The sequence below is a fragment of the Hypanus sabinus genome, chromosome 17 (assembly GCF_030144855.1).
Source record: "Hypanus sabinus isolate sHypSab1 chromosome 17, sHypSab1.hap1, whole genome shotgun sequence".
NCBI classification, from domain to species: domain Eukaryota; kingdom Metazoa; phylum Chordata; class Chondrichthyes; order Myliobatiformes; family Dasyatidae; genus Hypanus; species Hypanus sabinus.
In genome coordinates this window covers 74,642,181-74,657,752 of record NC_082722.1, presented here as the reverse complement: position 1 = coordinate 74,657,752, position 15,572 = coordinate 74,642,181, and positions in this window count along the sequence as shown.

Below are 15,572 nucleotides of genomic sequence, written 5' to 3'. Positions count from 1 at the left end.
AAAATATCATAGTTCCATGTACTGATCTATGCTCCAAGTTCATCACCTTTGCCCACAATACTCCTAGCATTAACATACACACACTTAAAACTGTATGTCCTATTGTATCTCTTCCTCTGGGGTTTTCTACTTTCCTTGTCTTTTGTTGCTCCAAAGAGTAAAGCTCTAAAATGCTCACTTGACCTTTCCTCATAATTGGGTATTCTCTAATTATGTTAATTGTCTAATTAATGGATTTATCTAATTGAATCTCCTCTGAAAATGTTGGCATGGATGTGGTGGGTTTCTGTATTGTACGACTCTGACTCCATGAGTGAAATAAGCAAATCAATCAGTGATTGGCTGAAGCAAGTTCTGGCATATCTCATGCCAGGAACTCTTAAGACAATAAATAATTAATGTCTTGCAGGACAATAATTCAATGACCTGCAGGGTATTAAATATTTCACAGCATCAGTGTCAGGATGTGAGGAGCTATTATGCTGGAAGACCTGTGCACATGCAATGGGCAAATTTTGAGAACTTTCACTGTGGTATTTTACCACACAGCTAGATGAATTAAGCCATGAGACCAGAAGATTCAGCAGCAGAAATAGGCCATTTGCCTCCTCAGGTTACATCCTCCATTTCATCTTGGCTGACTTAATATCCATCTTAACCCCATTCTCCTGTGTTCTACCCATAACCTTTGACACCCTTACTAATCAAGAACTTACCTAACTTTGTTTTAAATCTATCTAATAGCTTGGCATCCACAGCCATCTGCAGCTGCAGCCATCAATTCAAAAGATCCATAATACTCTGGTTAAAGAACTTCCTCCTAATCTCTGCTCTAAAGAAATGTCCATCTGTCCTGAGACTATGCCCTCTAGTCCTAGACTCTCCAGCTATAGGAAACATCCTCTCCACTTCCACTCTATCTAAGCCTTTCAATATTCATAAGACCACTAGATTTAGGAGCAGAATCAGACCACTTGGCCCGTCGAGTTTTCTCCACCATTTCATCATGGCTAATCTATTTTCGCTCTCCACCCCAATTGCCTGCATTCTCCCTGTATCCCTTCCTGCTCTGACTAACCAAGAATCTATCAATCGCTGCCTTAACTATACCCAGGGACTTGGCCTCCACAGCTCGCTGTGGCAATGAATTCCACAGACTCACCACTTTCAAGCTAAAGAAATTATTTCTCATCTCTGTTCTAAAAGGACACCCCATAATCTGAAGATGTGTCCTCTGGTCTTAGAATCCCCCCACCTTAGGAAACATCCTCTCTTCACATCCACTCAATCAAGATCTTTCAACATCCAATGTGTTTTAATCAACCCTGATTTCTCTGAATTCCAGTGAGTAGATGCCCGGAGCCATCAAACACTCCTGAAATGACAAGCTACATAGTTCTGCCTTTTTAATCTTCAGTGTAGACCTGACTAAAATGGTAGCTTTCTTCTTACACTCCCACTCAGCAATTGGTTGCAATCCAACTCCGAGAAACTGCTACAAAGTTCTGCATTTTTAATCTTGAGTGCAGACCTGATTGAAAAGTTAACTCTCTTCTTGTACTCCCGCTCTGTGAGTGGTAGCAGTCTAACCTATATTCAATAGGTTTCAATGAGATTCCACCTCATTCTTCTAAGCTTCAGCGAGTACGGGCTCTGAGCCATCAAATGCTCTTCATATCAAATGCCTTTCACTTTTGGGTTCATTTTTGTGAACCTAATTGGGGGATGTCTTTGATCAGCTGCACTAAAATCTATCATTAGTATTAACCTGGAGTCCTATTCTTTGGCTTGGTGAAAATAATTAGTAAAATTATACTGGATTTTATTTATATCTTTCATGAGAACTCATGATGTGCTGAACCTGATCACCAATTACTCCTGAAGATGTCTATGCACTATTACTGCCCATATACCCCTGGTTCTTCAGGGGGAGCAGCAGTCTCCTCAAGTAGCAGTCTTTGTGGCCGTCTAACTCTCTTCTTCACTCTCAGTTCTGATCAAAGTTCAAAGATTTTATATTAAACTTTTTCTATGTTTCCATATACTACCTTGAGATTCAATTTCTTGCAGATGCTTACAGGAAAAATAAAGGGAATCTATGAAAACCCATATATGAGCAAAAACTGACATGCAATGTACATAATATTCAAACTGCAAAAACAAGCAAAATCATTTTGAGGACGTGAATTGCAAAAGAGTTCTAGAAAGTGACTAAGTCTTAGAATCAGTTCAGAGAGGTGGTGTTTTAAGATATCCAGGCCTGATTTTTATGGGATACTAACTGTTCCTGAGCCTGCTGCTGTGCGACCTAAGGCTTCTGTATCTCCTGCTTAATGCAACAGAGAGAAGAGAACATGACCTGAATGATGGGAGTCCTTGACAGCAGATACTGCTCTCTTGTGACATCATCATATTTACATGCCATGTCGTATGACCTGGCTGTTGATGTCCTTCCATTTGTCATTAATCTGCTTACTCTTTTCTCTATCCATGAACATGATTGTTCTCGGCAAATATTTCTATGGAAGTGGTTTGTCATTGCCTTCTCTGGGCAGTGCCTTTACAGGACAGGTGACCCCAGTCATTATCAATACTCTTCATTGACTGTGCCTGGTGTCAGGGGTTGCATAACTAGGACTTGTGGTATGGACCAGCTGTCCATACAACCATCCTTCCCCTGCTCCCATGGCTTCACGGGGTCTAAGTTGATGCTACACTTTGTTCAAGGGTGATCTGCAGGCTAGCGGAGGGAAGGAGCATCTTATACCTCCTTTTATAGAGAGATATCTCCACCCCACCACCTATAATGTTGCATAATGTATGTTTTTCTTGCGAATGGTGCTTATCTGATGCTATATGCCCATGATGCTGCTGCAAGCACATTTTCCATAGCCTACATGTACTTTTGCATTTGGCAATAAATTGGACGACAATTTGACTTTGAATTCCCTGGCAGTTCTGTTTAGCTTTGATCCTTCTCCTCTGGATCATTAGTTCAGACAACTGAATCCAAGAGCTAACCCCTGTCCTACTGTATCCAAACATGCAAATTTAAACAATACACACAAAATACTTTTCTCTGTATCTTAGTGCACTTCACAACAATAAACCAATGACCAATTATTCATTACCAACAGCCACCATTAAGTTAACATGTTTGTCAACAAGACTAAAGCTCTAGTTGTTTTCTCTGTCCATTGTCTCTCTCACTTACCTTTCTAAGCAGATTTACATCTGTGCATCTCTTCCTCCAGTTCTGATGAAAAGTGGTTGAACTGAAGTGTCAACTTGGCTTCTGTCTGCAGAAAAGTTTGCAGCATTTCATTCAAAATGCTGGAGGAACTCAGCAAGTCAGGCATTATCAATGGAGGGGAATAAATAACTGAAATGTTCTGACTTCACGCCCTCCTTCCCCTAGCCCCCGCCTACTGATCTTCCTTCTACTTGGTTTCACCTATTATCTGCTAACTTATACTCCTTACCAACTCCCTCCCACCTTCTCATTCTAGCTCCTTCCCAGTTCCTTTCCAGTCCCAATGAAGGGTCTTGGCCGAAAACATTGACTGTTCATTCCCCTCTATCAATGCTATCTGACTTGCTGACATCCAGATAGGATGCTCTCTTTGATGCATTTGAAAAGATTGGTGAGGGTTGTTAGTATTCCAGCTCTGCAGAGTGAGATAGCCAACTGATACACAATACTGGTGAAAAATCATGCATCTTTCTGATCAGAGTTATATTGATTGAAAGGTGTTCGTCTGTAGTGAGCCAGTTACAGGGCAGAATCCTGAATGATTGATACCTGATCTAAACTATTATTTTCCCTTGGCAAATTAAACTTCTGTTTCTAACAGCAATCAGCTTTATGTGCTAGTGACAAATTAGGTTTGCATTTTACTTCAATCTACAGTGCTGTGTTATTTCTTCCAGGATGTTTCTTCTCAACTGTGAGAATTTTCACACTCCAGTGAACACAAGTGGAAGCCCAATTTATCATTGCATAATTCTCGGCACATCAAGGAACTCTCAACCTTGTTCGTCTTTTCCTCTTGGTGTGTACAACAGCCGAGGAAACTTGAAAAGGTGACCGACGATGCCAAAAAAATAATGCTGACACCTCAGTAGCAAACCTCCAGATAGGCTTTTGCTGTGCCAAAGGGACAAAGGAAATCTACTTGTACCGAGCACTTTGCGTGTCACTTTCAGAATACAGTAGGTGCTTTATAGGCAAAGAAATATATAATGGTTCCAATTCAATGGTTCAATCTAATATCTGAGAATGTATATATTAAACCACCTGAAATCCTTACTCCTTGCAGACATTCATGAAACAGGAAAAAAAAATGAAGAATGAATGAGAGAAAACATTGGCACCCCAAAGCTCCCCATCCCATTTCTATGCACAAGCAGCAGCAAAGGCATCAACCCTCTCCCCACTTGCTCCAGCAAGATCATCAACTCCCACCATCTACCATGCAAGTAGTACCCTGTTCTAGAGTCCACAAAAACTGCTGTCCATCCCAACACTTTGACATCTCAGATAGGCTCTTTCTGAGAGATATCACTCCTGGCACAACAAGAGGGGAGAGCAACTACTTACTGTTCTGATATTACAATCTGCCGTATCACTTATCCAAGCCCCCTGACTTGAAGACCAATAGACTCTCACTCGCCATCGAGAGAGAAAGAGTGCAGGGGGCCTCTGACATCTGTGCACATCGTTCTCCATTTTGATGTTTCAATCTCCTATGATGCTTCAGTCGATGACACCAGCTAGGACTTGGGTCATTCACAGGGCCGCACCCCTAAGGCACATGTCTTCCAGGCTGCACTGAGGTATCCAAACACCAGAGAATGCTGGACATACTTTTCAGATCAGTCAAAAACTGTAGAAAGCAGCATGGAGTCCTAGAGCAATATAGCATGGATGCAGGCTCTTTGGCCCAGCCAGACCATGCTAACTTTGGTGCCCACTCAGCTCGTCCCAATTTTCTGCATTCTGCCCATACCCCTCCAAGCCCTGCCCTTCCATATACTTAGCCAAGTTCCCTTCCCGCTTCCCCTTGGAAAGATCAACCTTTTCAGGTGAAAGACACTTCATGTGCTGGAGATAAATTAGGCTTGCATTTATGAAGAAGGGCTGCGCAACACAGGTGGCTGAGTGAAGGACAAGGTATGAAGGGGCCACCACACAGGATTGGAAAAAAACTTTAGATGATTGTAAACTCAGGCAGCTCCATCACAGGCAAAAGCCTCCCCACATTCAATGACCTCTTAAGAGAGCATCTATTTTTAAGGACCCTTACCATCCCTCTTCTCATTACTACCACCAGGGAGAAGAAACAGGAGTCTGAAGACACACGCTCAATATTTTATGAACCCTTCTTCCCCTCCTCTATCAGATTTCTGAATGGTCCACAAACCTCGAAAACCACCTCACTATATTGCCCTCATTTTGCATAGTTTTAAATATTTCTTGTTATAACTTAGTGTCATGGCGTGCCCTCAGAGGACTGGACCCAGGATTGGAGAAACAACAGGCTTTCTCTGTCATGGGGGGTCACTAGCTCCGACTCATTCTGGGAGCTGCAGACGGCAGGCTCATGACTCGACCCAGGAATGGAAGAAAGGCCGTTTCCCCATGGAAAAGGGTTAGACGTGGGAACACTAACAGAGCCTCGGAGGAGCAACATCACGAGACAATTCATTCCCTCCAACACAATGAGTAAATAAGAGTCCTCTTTAAATAATCATCGAATGTGTGAAGCACATGCCAGCCCCAATCAACTTGACCGGATTAAACTGAAAACACAAAGTTTAATGGCTCTGGTTAAGATAATGATTGGTAAATCGAGGTGCTCAAGCACCCTAGAAACTCAACACTGTACAGCAAGTTACACTCATCGTGTTAAGTCACCTGATGATCTTTGGTCTCAGTATCTGAAGATGATGTGCAGGCTGGTTTCAAGAGAGTGAAACCAAGGGAAGCATCCAGTCCGGACAGAGTACCTGGCTGAGTACTGAATTCCTATGCTGACAACGGGCTGGTTGTCTTCATGGATATCTTATACCTTTCGCTTCGGCAGTGTACAGTACCCACCTGTCGCACTGGTGCCCATGAAGAGCGTGGCAACATGTCTAAATAAACTATCACCCAGTGGCACTTACGTCCATTGTGATGAAGTTCTTTGAGAGGCTGGTGTTGAAGTGTATCAGCTCCTGTCTGAGTGGCAGCTTGGATCAGCTCCAATTCGCCGGCCAAAGCAACAGGTCTACAGCAGATGCCACCTCATGGGTTCTTCACACCCCCGGGAACATCTGGACAGTAAAAATGCATACTTCAGGATGCTCTTTATTGATTATAGCTTGGAATTTAATACCACCATCCCCTCAAAACTAATCAGTAAACTCCAAGACCTGGGCCTCAATACCCCCTTATGCAATTGGATCCTGGATTTCCTTACTTGCAGACCCCAATCAGTTTGGATTGGCAAAAACATCTCCCCAACAATCTCCATCAGCACAGGAGCACTGCAGGGGTGTGTAATTAGCACCCTGTTCTACTCGCTTTACACTTATAACAGTGTGGCTAAGTACAGCTCCAACACCATACTCAAATTTGTTGATGACACCACTGGTGTGGTCTGTATCAAAGGGGATGATGAATCAGCATACAGGTGGGAGATTGAAATCTTGGCTGAGTGGTGTAATAACAACAACCTCTCACTCAATGTCAGTAAGACCAAGGAACTGATTGTAGACTTCAGGAGAGGGAAATCACAGGTCTATGAGCCAGTGATCATCAGAGGATCAGAGGTGGAGAAGGTCAGTAACTTTAAATTCCTGGGTGTCACAATCTCAGAGGACCTATCATAACAATATGATTGTGAAGAAAGTGCAACAGCACCTCTACCTCCGCAGGAGTCTGCAGAGATTCAGCGTGACATCAAAAACCTTGATAAACTTCTATAGATGTGTGGTGGGAAGTGTGCTGACTGGCTGCATTATGGCCTGATAAGGGAACACTAAAGCTTTTGAGCAGAAAATCCTACAAAAAGTAGTGGATTCAACCGAGTACATCATGAGTAAAACCCTTCCAACCATTGAGCATATCTACATAAAATGTTACCTCAAAAAAGCAGCATCCATCATCAAAGATCCTTACCACCCAGGCCATGCTCTTTTCTCACTGCAGCCTCAGGATTCAATACCAGGTTCAAGAACAGTTACTATTCCTCAACTATCAGACTCTTGAACAAAAGGGGATAACGACACTCATTTAAGGACTCTTTTCTCTTGTTATTTCATGCTCGTTATTTATTGCTATTTATTTATTACCTGCATTTGCATAGCTTAGAGTTTCTGATGCTTACAGTTTTCGGATCCTGTTTACAGTTACTGTACTATAGATTTGCTTAGTATGCTTGCAGAAAAAGGGATCTCAGGGTGTATGTGGTGACATGTGTACTTTGATAATAACTTTTATTCTGAAATTGGAACTTTGACATCAAGTTTATTGTCATTTAACTGTATACATGCATGCTCTCAAATGAGAGTGTTTCTACAGACCAGAGTGAAAAGCACAGAAGTAGACATAATACACATAATAACTTAGAAAGGCAAGGATAAAATCAACAGATGTATTATGCATAAATAAACAAAGTGCATATATTAAATATTATGAGGTACAGAACAGGTTAACTGGGGACCCTTTGTATGCAATGCAGCAGAGAGTTCAGAAGCCTAATGGCCAGAGGGAAGAAACTGCTTCCCATCTTAACCATTCTTGTTTTTATTCATCAGAGTCTCTTGCCTGGTGGTAGAAAGTCAAAGAGGATACTTATAGCTGTATTTTTTTTAAACAGTATTGTACTCTACTGGTACCATAAAACAGTAAATTTTACAACTTATGGCAGTGACAATAAACCTAACGCTAATTCTGAGAATGTGAACTCACAACTTTAGACCGTCTCATATCGATGTGTTATTACTGAGCTTCCGAGTGCTAGACTTCAGTCTATTCTGAATCTTGTCACAGATGGGATAATGAGAGTGATATAATTAAACCATTAATTGAGTGTGTCATCATTGTCAGTGTAATCAAGCAACATAAAGGCCAATGATATCAGTGTAAAACACTGGAAATTTTATTGCTTATTAAATGCATGTGCAATTACCAGAAAAAAATGGAGATGAAATAACTGATGGCTTGGGGGGCGGGGGGGCAATTCATGACATTGTAGGCTTGCAGAGGGGGTTGTTGCTTCACTTTCAGACAGATTGGGGCAAGGCATTGTCCCAGGAGAAATGATCAAGCAGATTTATCCAATAAGTTTGATACTCAGAGACTGAGAGAGCGGGATGACGGATTATGTTAAAGTATGCAAAATGGAAGCAGGCCATTCAGTCCATTGAGTGTCACTAGCCCTTGAGCCCCACCCTAGAGCAATTTTGTTTTATTCACTCCATATTCCTCAAAGTGCAAAGTTCAAAGTAAATTTGTTATCTAAGTATGTATATGTATATGTACAAGTATGTATGTATACCATATACTACCCGGAGATTAATTTTCTTGCAGGCATTCAAGGAAAAAAGAAATACAATCGGATCAATGAAAAATTACACATGAAGACTGACAAACAACCAATATGCAAAAGAACACTAACTGTGCAAATAAAATAATAAATGAATATATAATTAAGTAATACTGAGAACATGAGTTGTAAATTCCTTGAGTCATTTCAGAGCAGAGGTGAGTGAAGTTACCCACACGTGTTCTCAAACCTGATGGTTGAAGACCATAAGATCTAAGAGCAGAATTAGGCCATCTGCTCTGCCATTCAATTATGGCTGATCCTTTACTTTCCCACTCTCCCCACCCCATTCCCCGGCCTTCTCCCCATAACCTTTGAGGCCATGTCCAATCAAGAAGCTATCAGTCCCTGCCTTAAATACACCCAAAGATCTGGCCTCTACAGCTGCCTGTGATAACAAATTCCACAAATTCATCAAACTCTGGCTAAAGAAACTTCTTTGCATCTGTGTTTTAAATGGGCACCCCGTACTCTGAGGCTGTACCCTCTTGCCCTAGACTCCTGAACCATGGGAAACATTCTTTTCACATCTACTCTGTCTCGGCCTTTTAACATTTGGAAGGTTTCAATGGGATCCCCCCTCATCCTTCCAAATTCCTGAGTGTACAGACCCAGACCCATCAAACGTTCCTGATATGATAAGCCTCTCATTCCCAGAATCACCCTTCTGAACCACCTCTGGACAATGCCAATATATCTTTTCGTAGATGAGGAACCAAAAACTGTTCACAATACTCAAGGTGAGGCCTCAGCAGTGTCTTTTAAAGCCTCAGTATCACATCCCTGCTCTTGTATCCAAGACTTCTTGAAATGAACATTAAAATTGTATTTGCCTTCCTCACCATCAACTCGACCTACAAGTTGGCCTTAAGGGTGCTGTACACAAGAACTCCCAAGTCCCTTTGCATCTCAGATTTTTAGATTTTCTCCCTGTTTAGAAAATGGTCTGCACATTTATTTCTATGACCAAAGTGCATGACCATACATTTTACAACATCATATTTAATTTGCCAATTTCTTGCCCATTCTCCTAATCCGTGTAAGTCTTTTTGCAGCTTAACCATTTCCTCAACACTACCTGCCCCTGTACCAATCGTCATATCATCTACAAACTTGGTAACAAAGCCACCTATTCCATCATCAAATCATTGATATAAGGCATAAAAAACGGTCCCAACACCGACCCCTGTGGAACACCACTAGTCACTGGCAGCCAAGCAGACAAAAAATCCTTTTATTCCCACTCTCTGCCTCCTACCAAATAGCCAATGCTCTAACCATGTTAGTAACTTTCCTGTAATACCATGGGCTCTTAACTTGGTGCCACACATGAGGCTGCTTACCTTGTCAAAGGCCTTCTGAAAGTCCAAATATACATCATCCACTGCATGCCCTTTATCTATCCAAGTTGTAATCTTCTCAAAGAATTCCAACAGGTTTGCTAGGCAAGATTTTTCCTTAAAAAAACCTTGCTGACTTTGTCCTATCTTGTCCTGTGTCACCAGGTGCTCCATCACCTCATCCTTAACAATTGACTCGAACATCTTCCCAACCACTGAGATCAGGCTAACTGGACGAATTTCCTTTCTGCTGCCTTTGTCCTTTCTTAAAAAGTGGAGGGACATTGGCAATTTTCCAGTCCTCTGGCACCATACCAGAGTCCAAAGAGTTTTGAAAATTCATCACTATTTCCTCCACAATCTCTTACACTATCTCTTTCAGAACCCTAGGATGCAGTTCATCTGGTCTGGGTGACTTATGTACCCTTAGGTCTTTCAACTTTTTGGGCAACTATTTCTCAGTAACTGTTCCTGAACCTGGTGATGCGTGTCCTGAGGCTTCTGCACCTCCTGCTCAAAGGAGAAGGTTCATGGAACTTCAAGCTCCCCTCCATTCCATCACAATATAGAAATACATCACTGATCTTTTATCGTCAGCATATATATCAATTCCTCCAGGTTCAACCACTCTCCCACACACTGGGTGAAGTTACAGTGGCCTATTAACCTACCAACTTGCTTTTATTTTTGGGATATGAGATGAAACCAGAGAACCCAGAGGAGGAGAACGTGCAAACTTCATGCAAACAGCACCCAGGATCAGGATTGGGCCCTGGCCACTGGAAATGTGAGGCAGGAATTTTACTAGTTAGCTGACTCGGCCGCACTAATTCAAAATATAACCGTTCAAAGCTTATGAGGACACTTTCTCTGTGAAATGGATCAAGGTTTAGCTGGGAGCCCAGTCATTGAGTTATACAGCATGGATACAGGCCATTCAGCCCAACTCACCCATGCCAGTTAAGTTGTCTATCTGAGCTAATGCCACTTGCCTGTATTTGACAAATGTTTCTCTAAATCAGGGGTTTCCAAACAGGAGTCTACGGATCCCTTGCTTAATAGTATTGGTCCATGGCATAAGCAAGGTTGTGAACCCCACTCTGAATTGTTCATATCCTTGTTTTGTCCAAGTGCTCTTTATATTTCATAATTGTGCCTGCCTCTACCAGTTCTGTGTGAAATACTTACCCTCTTTTAAATCTTTCTCATCTCACTTTATAACCCCTAGTATTAGACATCACTGCCCTGGGAAATAAATAGACACTTACTACTTGTGTAATGGAATTAAGCATCAAGGAAGCAGCACCTTTCAGCAAAGTCATCAAGTTTCCCTTCTAAGCTAATCCCAATTCAAGATGTAAGATTGCTTAACGTTATTTCCTGTACATAAGTGTAAAGGGAATGAAATAATTGTTGCTCCAGATCCCATACAAAGAAAAAAAAACAAATGATAAATAATGCAATCACAATTTTTAAACATAGAGTAATTATAAATACATCAGATAGCTTGTATACAAAGATTGTTTGTCCATAAAGTGAGGCTGGACTGTACATAAGGTGACTGATGGGAAATGATAAAGTTGTGTTGGAGTTTAGTGGGTAGAGGTGTTGATCAGCCTTACTGCTTGGGGAAAGTAACAATGAACTGTGAACTCTAATGTCCCAAGCTGTAATAGCATAAGCTATAACATGTCCAGAGAGGTATTGGGTAGGAGGTTAATTGCTCAGTGTAAACTGCCCTGTAATTAGGCTAGGGTTAAATAGGTGGGTTGCTGAGTGGCATGGCTCATTGGGCAGAAGGGCCTGTATCTCTACATAAACAACATAAAATGCCCTTATTAACTTAGTTTATTGACAATCTGAAAGACAGATGTGTGACAGTCATACATCCCACTTGTGACTTGTTACATTTTGTTGCCATTTCTCTGTTGTTCCAGCAAGCCTTTGATGTCGTGCCATCTCTGCTGTTGTCCATCAAACCAACCTCTCACTTCTGCACTGCTTAATATTCATTGGAGTGCTTGAGTGGTACTGGGACCACTCCAGCCTCAGGCATTTGGGCCCAGGGAGCCACATTGCCACTTCTGCCCTTGCTCTGCGTAAATCACCGAGTCCCATTTACGTATCTTTTTAAAATTCCTACTTTGACCTGCACAGGTATGCTCGGAAACTTCCCCAGCCCCATCCAGGTGTAGACGAGCAGTTCCGAGGCTTAATGATATGCAAGCCAGGGTCTGATTAAATGCAGCAGTGATAAAAAATGACACTGCATAATAAATGAGAATGTAAAAAATGAATTTGCAATCATAAATCATTTAATAAAATCAGCGTGACACTCCTTCAGAGATATGGGGTGGATGAAGCAGGCAGAGGAAGAAACTGAAGAGACATTGCAGCATTCCTTCCCCCACAAGTTAATAGCAGTATTTATTCGATGTGAGTTTTACTGGGGTGCAGATAATGGCCAAGGGTCCACATTCCTGCTGTGCCAACCTCCAGCTGCATCGCAAGGATGCCTTGGGTTCCAAGGGAGGGGATTTTCAAAGCTTCCTTCCGCTCTGTCCCGCCTGTGGGCATGGGATGGAGTGTCAGACGTTAGGGGTTGAGCAGAGGGAGGTAAACCAGCCGACAACACAGCCAGAAGACAAACAAATAAAAATAATTAAACCGCAGGAAGTGGAAGGCGTGCAGCAAAATAAAATTAACTTGCAAAATAACTACCGTTGTACCACAGAGTTCTGAGCCACTAAATAATTGATGGTTTGGGAAGGGTTACAAACAGGATGGATGAAGTGGTACAACAAAATGCAATGCAGTTAATCACCCAGGTTACAATAACACCACTTCCCAAGGCAGCATCCTTTGCCATGAAGAGCAAAATTAAAATTTCTCAAAATTTCAAAATTCATTGTAAGTATATTATTAAAGTATCTGTATATCACTATGTACTACCTTGAGATTCATTTTCTTGCAGGCATTCTCAGTAGAATAAAGAAAGACAGTAGCCAATGAAAAATTGCGCACAAAAACATGTAAAGACAAACTGTGAAAATGCTATAATAATGATGATTAATACATGATATTAAGAACACGAGTTGTTAAAAGTCCTTGAAAGTGAGTCTACTGGTTGTGGAATCTGTTCAGAGTAGAGGTTCAGGAACCTGATAGTTGAAGGGTAATAATTGTTCCTGAACCTGGTGCTGTGGGACTTAAGGCTGCTGTACCTCTGGCTCAAAGGAGAAGGTTCATTGAACCTCAAGCTTCTCTCCGTACCATCCCAATTTAGAAATGTAATATTTTCTTTCATCATCACGGGGTCTAAATCTGGGAACGCCCTCCCCAGCACCTTCACCACATAGACCTCATTGGTACAAGGTAGTCACATTCTTGATGCCTTCATCAGTCAGAACATTGAGCACAGACTGGGACATTATGTTTCAATTGTATAAGATGTTGGTGATGTTGTACCTAAAGTATAGAGTACAGTTTTGGTTGTGTTCCTATAGGAACACTACCACTGAGGTGGTGGTTGATGGGTGGTAGGATGGAGATACCTCGCTACCAAAGGAGGGGTAAGGTCCTTCTCTCTGCTTTTGCTTGCAGGTCACCATGGCAGGCAAGGTGTAGCATCTGTTTAGACCCCCGGTTGGGGTCATGTGAAGCCATGGGAGCAGGTGGTGAATGGTCATATGAGCAGCTGGTGCATATCACTGACACCAGGCAGACAATCTCAGAGAAGTATTAATAATGGCTGGAGTCACCCGTCTTGTAAAGACAACGGCCAGAAGAAGGCAATGACAAACCACTTCAGTAGAAAAATTTGCCAAGAACAATCATGGTCATAGAAAGACCATGATCATGCACATACATAATGGTAATGAGTATTAAGCTAGTAAGAACGCAGAGAAGATTTAAGAAAATGCGACCAAGACTCGAGAACCTGAACTCTGGGCAGGGTAGGACTTTATTTTTTGGAGCTTCAGAAACTGAGGGGTGCCTTTATTAAGGTGTATGAAATCGTGAGGGATATTGTTAGGGTGAATGCTTACAGTTTTTTTTCCCTAGGGAGTGTTCCCAATATTCCCTATTTTAACTTTGACTACTCGTTTCCACGGATGCTGCCCGACCTGCTGAGTTCCTCCAGCTTGTTTGTCCGTGTTGATTTGACCACAGCATCTGCAGTGCACTTTGTGTAGACTCTCACAGCTACCTGGATTATATCTCATCCCCCCACCCCGTTACTTGTAAAAACGCCACCTCCTTCTCTCAATTTCTCCGTCTCTGCCATATCCGCTCTCAGGATGAGGTTTCTCATTCCAGAATGAAGGAGATGTCCTCCTTTTTCAAAGAAAGGGGCTTTCCTTCCTCCTCCATCAATGCTGCTCTCAACATATCTTGCATTTGGCGCATGTCTGCCCTCACCCTATCCCCCAACCACCCCACAAGGAATAGCGTTCCTTTTGTCCTCAACTATTACCCCACCTGCAGACTTCGCATCCAGCACATAACTCTCCATAACTTACGCCATCTTCAACAGAATGCCACCACCAAGCACATCTTTCCCTCCCCCCAATTTCCTGCTTTCTGCAGGGATCGCTCCCTACATAACATCCTTGTCCATTCATTCCTTCCCACTGATCTCCCTCCTGGCACTTATCCTTGCAAGCAGAACATGCGCTACGGCTGCACCTACACCAGCTCCCTCGCTACTATTCAGGGCCCCAGACAGCCCTTCCAGATGAGACGACACTTCACCTGTGAGTCCCTTGAGTTCATCTCTTGTATCCAATGGTCCCAGTGTGGCTTCTTGTATAGTGGTGAGACCCGACTTAATTTGGGAGACCGCTTTGCTGAGCATTTATGCTTTGTACACCAGAAAATGTGAGTTCTCCCAGTGGCTACCAGTTTTAATTCCGCTTCTCATTCCCATTCCAACAAATCCATCCTTGGCCTCCTCTACTGTCACGATGAGGGGCCACACTCAGGTTGGAGGAGCAACACCTTATTTTCTCCAATCTGATGGCATGAGCATCAATTTCTCAAACTTCCGGAAATGTCCCCCCACCTTTTGTGTTCCACATCAACATTTTCCTCTCTCACCTCATCTCCTTGCCTGCCCATTGCCTCCATCTTGTGCTCCTCCCCCCTTTTTTTCCTTCTTCCATGGCCTTTTGTCCTCTCCTATTAGTTTGTTCCTTCTCCAGCCCTGTATCTCTTTCAACAATCAGCTTCCCAACTCTTTACTTCACTCCTCCACCCTCCTGGTTTCACCTATCACCTTGTGTTTCTCTCCCCTCCCTCACCTTTTAATTCTGAGTCCTCCCCTTTTCTTGTCCAGTCCTGCTGAAGGATCTTGGCACAAAATGTCAACTGCACTCTTCTCCATAGATGCTGCCTGGTCTGCTGAGTTCCTCCAGCATTTTGTGTGTCATTTGGATTTCCAGCATCTGCAGATTTTCTCTTGTTTTTGACAAGTTTTTGATTGGTAAAGGTATCAAAGGTTACAGAGAGAAGGCAGGAGAACGAGATTGAGAGAGTTAGTAAATCAATCATGATGAAATGGCAGAGCAGGCACGATTGGCCAAATTACCTAAATCTGCTTCTATGACTTTAGGTCTTATGTTTAATCAACAGAAGT